This window comes from Mustela nivalis (genome assembly GCF_964662115.1).
Source record: "Mustela nivalis genome assembly, chromosome: 6".
In the NCBI taxonomy this organism is placed as follows: domain Eukaryota; kingdom Metazoa; phylum Chordata; class Mammalia; order Carnivora; family Mustelidae; genus Mustela; species Mustela nivalis.
Window position 1 is genome coordinate 101,735,454 of NC_139025.1, and position 8,444 is coordinate 101,743,897.

An 8,444-nucleotide genomic window follows, 5' to 3' on the forward strand; every position below is an offset into this window, starting at 1 on the left:
GCCTTTGCCCCCATATTTGTTGCCTACCAAATCACTACACACACTTTCGCATTGACAAAACACATTCTCACCCCAAAATGCAAATTTGTGAAATAGACATTTGCTGTAGGGAGGTGAACCTCAAGTACCAAACTTAGTGGAATCCAACTCAGGGTAAGCAGGAAAGGACACCAGCTTAGGAAATGATTTCATGTAGTTGGAAGCTCTGGGGTGCAAGATGCTGACACCTTTGTTCATTTTGGTTAAATCTGCACTGTTAAATTTATATATTTTGCATTTGAGAGTTAACAGATATGCCTAAGTATGCCTAAGCTCATAAACCTTAAAATCTAATGCGATTAGCCTCACATAACCCCATAGGCCTGTGTGTCCTTTTGCTCTCTGATGAGATACAGAAAGAGTAGAAATAAAAGATGAATTGTATGATGTGTTCAGTGTCCAGGCAGCCTTGTCACTAAAACATCTACATTGAGAGGCGCACAAGCGTGAGGCAGAGATTCAGGAAAACTCAGCAGAACCCAAGGGGCATTTAACCCCAGGTGGAAAAAACCATCCCTCCTTCCTCGTTCAGCTTCCTCAAAGTTTTAATAAAGTAAATGTTATTTCTGTCTTTTGGTTGGTTTTGTTTTGTAAGTTCTTCCTGGATTATCGCCTTGTGTGGTGGCAGTGGCTGCAGCCTCTGGTTCTAAATGAGTTTAGAAAGAAAGAATAGTGTCTTTAACGGATTATACTTCTGAAAATATGGACAGTGTCATGGTAATCTTTAACCACAGTGTTTTTTAATTTATCATGGAAAATTTCCAACATTCAGTAGTAAAGAGAGTAGTATTATTTTTTCTATATACCCCTCATATGGCTTCAAATACCTTCCAACTTGTAGCCAATCTTGTTTTATCTATATCCCCACCACTCTGGATTATTTTGAAGCAAATCCCAGACATAGTCATAAGTATTTAGTATGTGTAGCTCTAAAAGATATTTTTACAACTTATCCATAGTGCCATTATTGCACTAGAAGAAATGAATGACTCCTTAATATCATCAAATACCCAGTCAGTATTCAGAGCTCCTTATCTCATGTGTTTTACATTTTGTTCAAATTAAGATCTAGATGCAATCCATATGTTGTTACTGGTTGATGATGTCTGGTTGATGATGTCTCCTAAGTTTCTGATAATCCGTAGATCTGTCTTTCTTCCTGTGTATTCTTGTGCTCTCTGTCTCTCCCTTGCAATTTATTTTTAATTTTTTTAAAAGATTTTATTTACTTGACAGACAGAGATCACAAGTAGGCAGAGAGGCAGGCAGAGAGAGAGGAAGGGAAGCAGGCTCCCCGCTGAGCAGAGAGCCCCATGCGGGGCTCGATCCCAGGACCCTGGGACCATGACCTGAGCCGAAGGCAGAGCCTTTAACCCACTGAGCCACCCAGGCGCCCCATCCCTTGCAGTTACTTGAGGAAATGGGGTCATTTTTTCTGTGAAGAGTTTCCAGTCAGATTTTCCTAATTGCATTCTTGTGACAGCATGTTCCTTTGTTTCCATATTTCCTGTAACTTAGTGGTGAGAGCTGTCCTGTCCCAATAGGGTAGACATGTATGGCTATTGGGCACTTGAAATTGAGAGTTTGAATTGAAACAGCTTGAATTGAGATGTACAATTACATGCATGTATGACATATTTGTACTGGAAAGTACTGTTGAAGACTGTGCACGTTTCTTGACCACATGTAGATTGGAATTTTCTGAAAAGAATATTTTCCAGGGCCTATGAAATACCTTTTTGAAAAAAAATTTTATTTATTTGTTTGATAGAGACCACAGTAGGCAGAGAGGCAGGCAAAGAGAGAGGAAGGGAAGCAGGCTCCAAATTAATTTATTTGACAGATCACAAGTAGGCAGAGACAGGCAGATAGAGAGAGGAAGAAGCAGGCTCCCTGCTGAGCAGGGAGCCTGATGTGGGGCTCGATCCTGGGACCCCAGGATCATGACCTGAGCCGAAGGCAGAGGCTTTAACCCACTGAGCCACCCAGGCGCCCCTGAAATACTTTTTTTTTTTTTTTAAGACAAATTCTACAATTTGTCTTTTTTTTTTTTTTTTTTTTTTTTTTTTACATACAGATCACAAGTAGGCAGAGAGGCAGGCAGAGAGAGAGGAGGAAGCAGGCTCTCCACTGAGCAGAGAGCCCGATGCGGGGCTCGATCCCAGGACCCTGGGATCATGACCTGAGCCAAAGGCAGAGGCCTTAACCCACTGAGCCACCCAAGTGCCCCTGAAATACTTTTCTTAAAGATCTTATTTATTTGTCAGAGAGCATAGCAGGAGGAGCTGCAGGCAGAGGGAGAACAGGCTCACGGCTAAGCAAGGAGCCTCCCGTGGGGCTCTGTCCCAGGACCATGACCTGAGCCAAAGGCAGATGCTTCACTGGCTGAGCCACCCAGACTCCCCCGCTGGAATACTTCTAAAAAAGAAACATCGCCTCATCAACCATTCGGTTACCCTAGGATACAATCTGTATAGGAAAGGCAAATAAGTACTTTTTTTTTTTTTTTTTAAACTAATTTTCAAAGTAACAAGCTGGTCTCCGAGCATCCTTCAAAGGTGACCAGGGAATTTTAAGTATTATAAACTCAGACCTAATATAATTTGTCCTCCAACCCATTGTTACTATTTTCTTCATTAATTGCCTCACCTTTGGTCAGCGGCAACCCTTTTAACTCAGTTCCTAAATTCCCACTCAATTCCAGTGTTCTGTTCCCAGTCTGTCTTGTGCATTTCCTTTCCCAAACCAGGAAGCAGTCATTTCTCTAGTGACCCTTGGTTCTGTTAAGTGGAAAAGGTATTTGTACACCACATTCTTGATGATTCTTGTTAGTTGGTTTTTATGCTTATCAGTCAGAACTAGGAATTACAGTCCTGTTGGGCTGGCAGACTTTTTCTAAATCCTGCCTCTTTTTTATACCTATATTCTTTTTATATTGAACATAAATTAATGAAAATAGAGAAATAAACTCATTCAAAGATTAACAAGAAATGTGTTGATTCATCATGTCCTGTATATAAGAATATTTTGTCTTTTTTCCCGGTAGAGGAGACCCTGAATTTGTGAGAAACTCTTAACAAAAACCATTTGTTTTTAAGAAATACAAGGAACATTAGGGGTGCCTGGGAGCTCAGTGGGTTAAACCTCTGTCTTTGGCTCAGGTCATGATCTCAGGGTTCTGGGATCAAGCCCCACATCGGGCTCTCTGCTCAGCGGGGAGCCTGCTTCCCCCTCTCTCTCTGCCTGCCTCTCTGCCTACTTGTGATCTCTCTCTGTCAAATAAATAAATAAAATCTTTAAAAAAAATACAAGGGACATTAGAAAACAAAGATTAGTTATATGTTAAATACTAAGAGTGTTCGGCCCTAGTGGCTGAGTTTATGACGTCAAAGGATTTGCTACAAGCCAACGAATGTAATCACTAAACCCATTCATATTCCTGTGTCCATGTGACTTGTGCAAGGGTGTATCAAGCAGCTTAGCTGGGATTACATCCTCTGTTGTAGCAGTTCACTTCTGCATGTTTTATCCACAGGGAAGTTATCCTGGGAATCACAAGGTAAGTACAAAGTATGTCTTCTTCCATTCAAATAATAACATAGAATATATGGAAGGAATGTGAGTGCTACCAAGTACTAGCAGTGATATATTTAAGGGACTAGAGGTTACATGAGGCATTTCCAACTAAATCTTTTTTTCTTTTAACGCTTAACAACCAATAAACTATTCCTGTGTAATGTTAACTTTTTTTTTTTAATACTTATTTGACAGAGACAGCGAGAGAGGGAACATGAGCATGGGGAGTGGGAGAGAGAAGTAGGCTTCCCGCTGAGCAGGGAGCCTGATGCAGGGCTCGATCTCAGGACCCTGGAATGATGACCCAAGCCCAAGGCAGACGTATAACCACTGAACTACCCAGGCGCCCCATAACTGTTAACTTTTTTTTTAAAGTTTATTATTTGAGTAACCACTACACTAACCTGGGGCTCAAACTCATGCCCCTGGACCAACAAGAGCCACGTGCTCTTCTGAGCCAGGCAGATACCCCTAACTATTAATTTTTGGGTACACTCATTCAGTAGATCCTGATTTAGCGCATCTGGCTACCTATGAAGAATCTGTTTCCAATGTAGGTTACATTGGCCTGTTGGAATAAACTGAGTTTCTCATAGTCTCTGAAGCAAGGATCCGTTTCTAAGGCAGTTGGTGCTAGAGTGCGTAACTTTGCAGAGCAGTAGGCTCCTCTCAGCTCAGTTCTTGCCAGAATATGGATATCAGGACTTGAACTGTGTACTTGGGAAACCGTTTTTACCATTTGCTACGAACGACATTAAATGCTGAAGACAAAAAAGAGCAAAAAGACAATTTCTGCTCTCTCGGAGTTAGAATCTAGCGTAGAGAAGCTTAACTGTACAGATGATTAGTTATAATTGCGATACGTACTACAAAGAAAAAGTGGTTAGTCATTATTTCTATTTTCCATTGTTCAAATATATATTAAATGGCTGTTAAGGCTCAGATTAATTTGCTAAATATGAGGGCTATAATGGTGAGCAAAATACCAAGACCCCATACAGGTTTTGAGGGGGATAGATTAATATCCAGCTAATTGATCCAACTATCATAAAAAATGTGCTGAGTGCTTTGAAGGAAAGGTATGGTCCTGTAAGAGTAGCCCCTGCCCCCGTTTTTTTTTCAAATTTAGTTTTGTAATGCATTTAGGTAAAATAGAAAATACATAGTAGCAATAGGAATTGTTACTCAGCTTACATATGTCTATGCTGGGTCACAAAGCCAAATGTATTTCATACTATGGATATGGGTCATATGTATTTCATACTATGGGTCACAATAAAAAAGAAATCTTAAAAGCCACTGTACTGGCTAGATCCTATCCAAGTTTGGGGGTTGGACCAGGAAAAGCTTTTGAGGAAATGATGTTCCAGCTGAACTATGAAGAATGAACAGCTATAAACTAGTACAGAGGAGACAAGAAGAAGACAGAGATTTGGAATAGCATATGCAAAAGGCCTGTGTTGGACCAAGAGACCAAAACAATTGAAGACTAGCATAGCAAGAATAAGGAGGGGAGGTAGTGGCGGCCAGACACTGCAGGGCTTTGGTAGCCCTTATCAGGAGTTCGGGTTTTATTCTGAGAGCAGCTGGGAACTTTTAAGCAGGAAACTGGCTTAGTGTTCTGTTTTGAAGTGATCGCTTTTGTCCCAGTATATGAAACAGACTTATAATATTAGGGCATAAGAGGATACATAGATACCGGTTAACCAGGTGAGAGATAATGGGGGCTTGGACTCCCTTGTTAGCAGTGGAGGTATCATGAAATGGCTGGATTCCAGAGATTTAAGAGAGAAACATGACAGGGAATTGAGATGGGCTGTGGTGAAGAAGAAAGTGTCGGGCATGAGTTCTCAGTTTGTATACCTTCAACATCCCTTGAGACAAGGAATCCTGAAGGAGGAGGCACAGTTTGGGGGAGGGGAAATCAGGAGTTCACTTTGGATATGTAGAGTCTGAGGCATCCTTGAGGACAGTCTTGGAAGAGATGCCTTGTAGGCAGTTATTATGAGTTTGATCTTGGAGAACAACTGGAGAATTTAATATGTGAGTCATCGGCACATAGGTTATTGACACTATGGACAAGGATGAAGTCATTTAGAGAGTACAGTGGAGATCTTTAAAAAATAGTACCCATGTCAGTGCCTGGGCTCCACGTCGACCAGTTACCACAACCTCCACTTGCCCTGCTTCTCGCCTCTAGGCTCTGACTCAGCCCAATGAGCACAGACCCACGGAGAGGTCCTGGATTATGGAGCCTGCCGAAGCATGCACAGACTGGCTTTGCCAGCATCCCTGCTCCCCTACTCTCAGCCCACACCTTTAGATCCTTCAGGGCTTTCTCCACTGTCTGCTGAATGGAGTCAGTATTCAGGGCTCTTCCCAGCTCTACCCCAGTCTTCAGTAACTGCAGGCTGCTTCCCAGCAAAACTACCTACTTGAGTCACACGTGGTCTCCCCCTCACTCTGCCCTGCCTCTCTGTTCCCTGTCTCAAGCTGGAGTTACCCTCTCCACTCTACCTTTTCCTGCTCACAGGCCATTCCCCTACCCTGAAGGTCCCATCCTTGCTGAAGCTCCCCCCACCCCGATAAGGCCCAGAATACTTTCTTTCCTTTGAAGACTATCATCACTTCATTATCTGTACCTCTCATTTTCTGTTTAGCAGAGATGACTGTCGATCTGAGAATGCCAAAACTTACTAAACTTTCCTATGTCTCCTACAACTCCCTATCCTCAGAGGTCTCCTGTTGGAACAGGCTGATGGGGCAGATAACTTACTGATCACTCTGCGACTTGTCTGATCCTGTAGCATAAAGAACCGCTCCCAGTGTGCTGGGAAACTGTCTCCTGGCATGGGGTGGAGAAACCTCTTGAGGCTTAACATACGGTAAGACCCAGACAGGAGTAGGCAGACAGCGGAGATGAGGGAATTAAAGTATTTGCCCATCTGGCCTCATTTGACCTCTCTGCACTCAGATTACTTACTCTGCCTCCTCACATGATGTTCCCCTGTGGGTATGGGGATGACCCAGTGACCCCTCAGCAACAGGGCTTTGCAACATCCTGGTAGGGATGACATTGTGTTAAACCGGAGATACTCCCTGGTGTGGCTCCCTGATAAACCCTGATTGTTTGCAAAATGCCAGACTGTGGTCAGAATCTTTATTTAATCTGGTTTAGAATACATTACAAATCCCTGGTGGTTGTGAACATTATTAAACTAGCAGACACATACTTGATCTTAGACTAAAGGTCCAGAGTCTATGTGTGAATGAATTTTTAATTCTTAGATTTCAGCCTTAGTAGTAGATACTGTTGACTAATGCTAATTGACTTTCTCACCAACAGTGCAGGAGAGTTCCAGATGTCCACTTCCTCATCAACCCTTGATATTGTCAGGCTTTTTTTTTTTTTTTAGTTTTAATCATTTACAGGTTTTGTGTGTGTGTGTGTGTGTGTGTGTGTGTGTGTGTGTGTGTGTGTGTTGGTATCTCATTGTTTTGTTTTGCATTTCCCCAACGGCTAATGATGTTAAACGACTTTGAGGTTTATTTGGATGTCTTTTTTCATGATGTGCCTCTTAACATCTCTTGCCTATTTTTGTACTACGTCTTTTTTTTCTTTTTGCTTTGTGTATATCAGGTATGAATCCTTGGTCAGATATATAGACTGCAAATATCTCTTCCCATTCTGATTTATGTCTTTTGTTGCTTGTTTGTGTCTTTGTTTTGTTTCTGTTTTGTTTCATTGTTGTTTTACTCTCTTACTGACATCTTCTGATGAGTGGAAGTTCTTTAATGTAACCAATTTGTCAGTGTTTCGCTTCATTGTTGTCTTTTCTGCATCCTGCAGAAAATGAAACCTAAGAAATGTTTACCTATTCTAAATCCATGAATATATTCCCCTGTCTTATCTTCAAGTTTTATTTTACCTTTCACATTTAGATCTACAGTCTACCTGAACTGATTTGTGTACATGATGTGAAGTACGGGTCATTTTTTTTTTTCTAGGTGGATATCCAGTGTGCCATTTACTGAAAAGACATTTATTTTTCTTTTCTTTTTTCTTTCTTTCTTTCTTTCTTTCTTTTTTTTTTTTGTTAAAAGGTTTTATTTATTTATTTGACAGAGATCACAAGTAGTTAGAGAGGCAGGCAGAGAGAGAGGGAGAGGGAAGCAGGCTCCCCGCTGAGCTGAGAGCCCAATGTGGGACTCGATCCCGGGACCCTGAGATCATGACCTGAGCCGAAGGCAGCAGCTTAACCCACTGAGCCACCCAGGCACCCCATGAGCCATCCAGGCACCCTGACATTTATTTTTCTTATGTTCTACAGGACCAATTTTGTCACAAGTTAAGGATCTGTATATGTATGGATCTGTTTCTGGACTTTTTTTTCTGTTTTACTGGACTTTTTGTAAGTCCTCATGTTAGTACCACACTGACTTAATCCCTGTGACTTTAAAGTAAGTGTTGCTATCTGATAGTATAAATCTTCCAATTGTGTTGCTTCTTCTTTAAGATTGTCTTGGCTTTTCTTGGTCCTTTGCATTTCATTTAAATTTTAGGGCTAGTTGCCAACTGACCCTAAAAAACATGATGGAATTTTGATACATGGAATCTATAAATCAATTCATGGAGAATTGCTATCTTTGTTATACTGAGTCTTAATAACCCATGAACATGGCATGTTCCTCCATTAAATATCATATTTTATAGTTTTCTGTGTAGAGGTTTTATATATCTTATGTTAGGTTTTGTCCTAGGTGGTTGATTAATAATATGAAATGGTATCTTATTTAAAATTTCATTCTCTAATGACATTTTCTTTCTT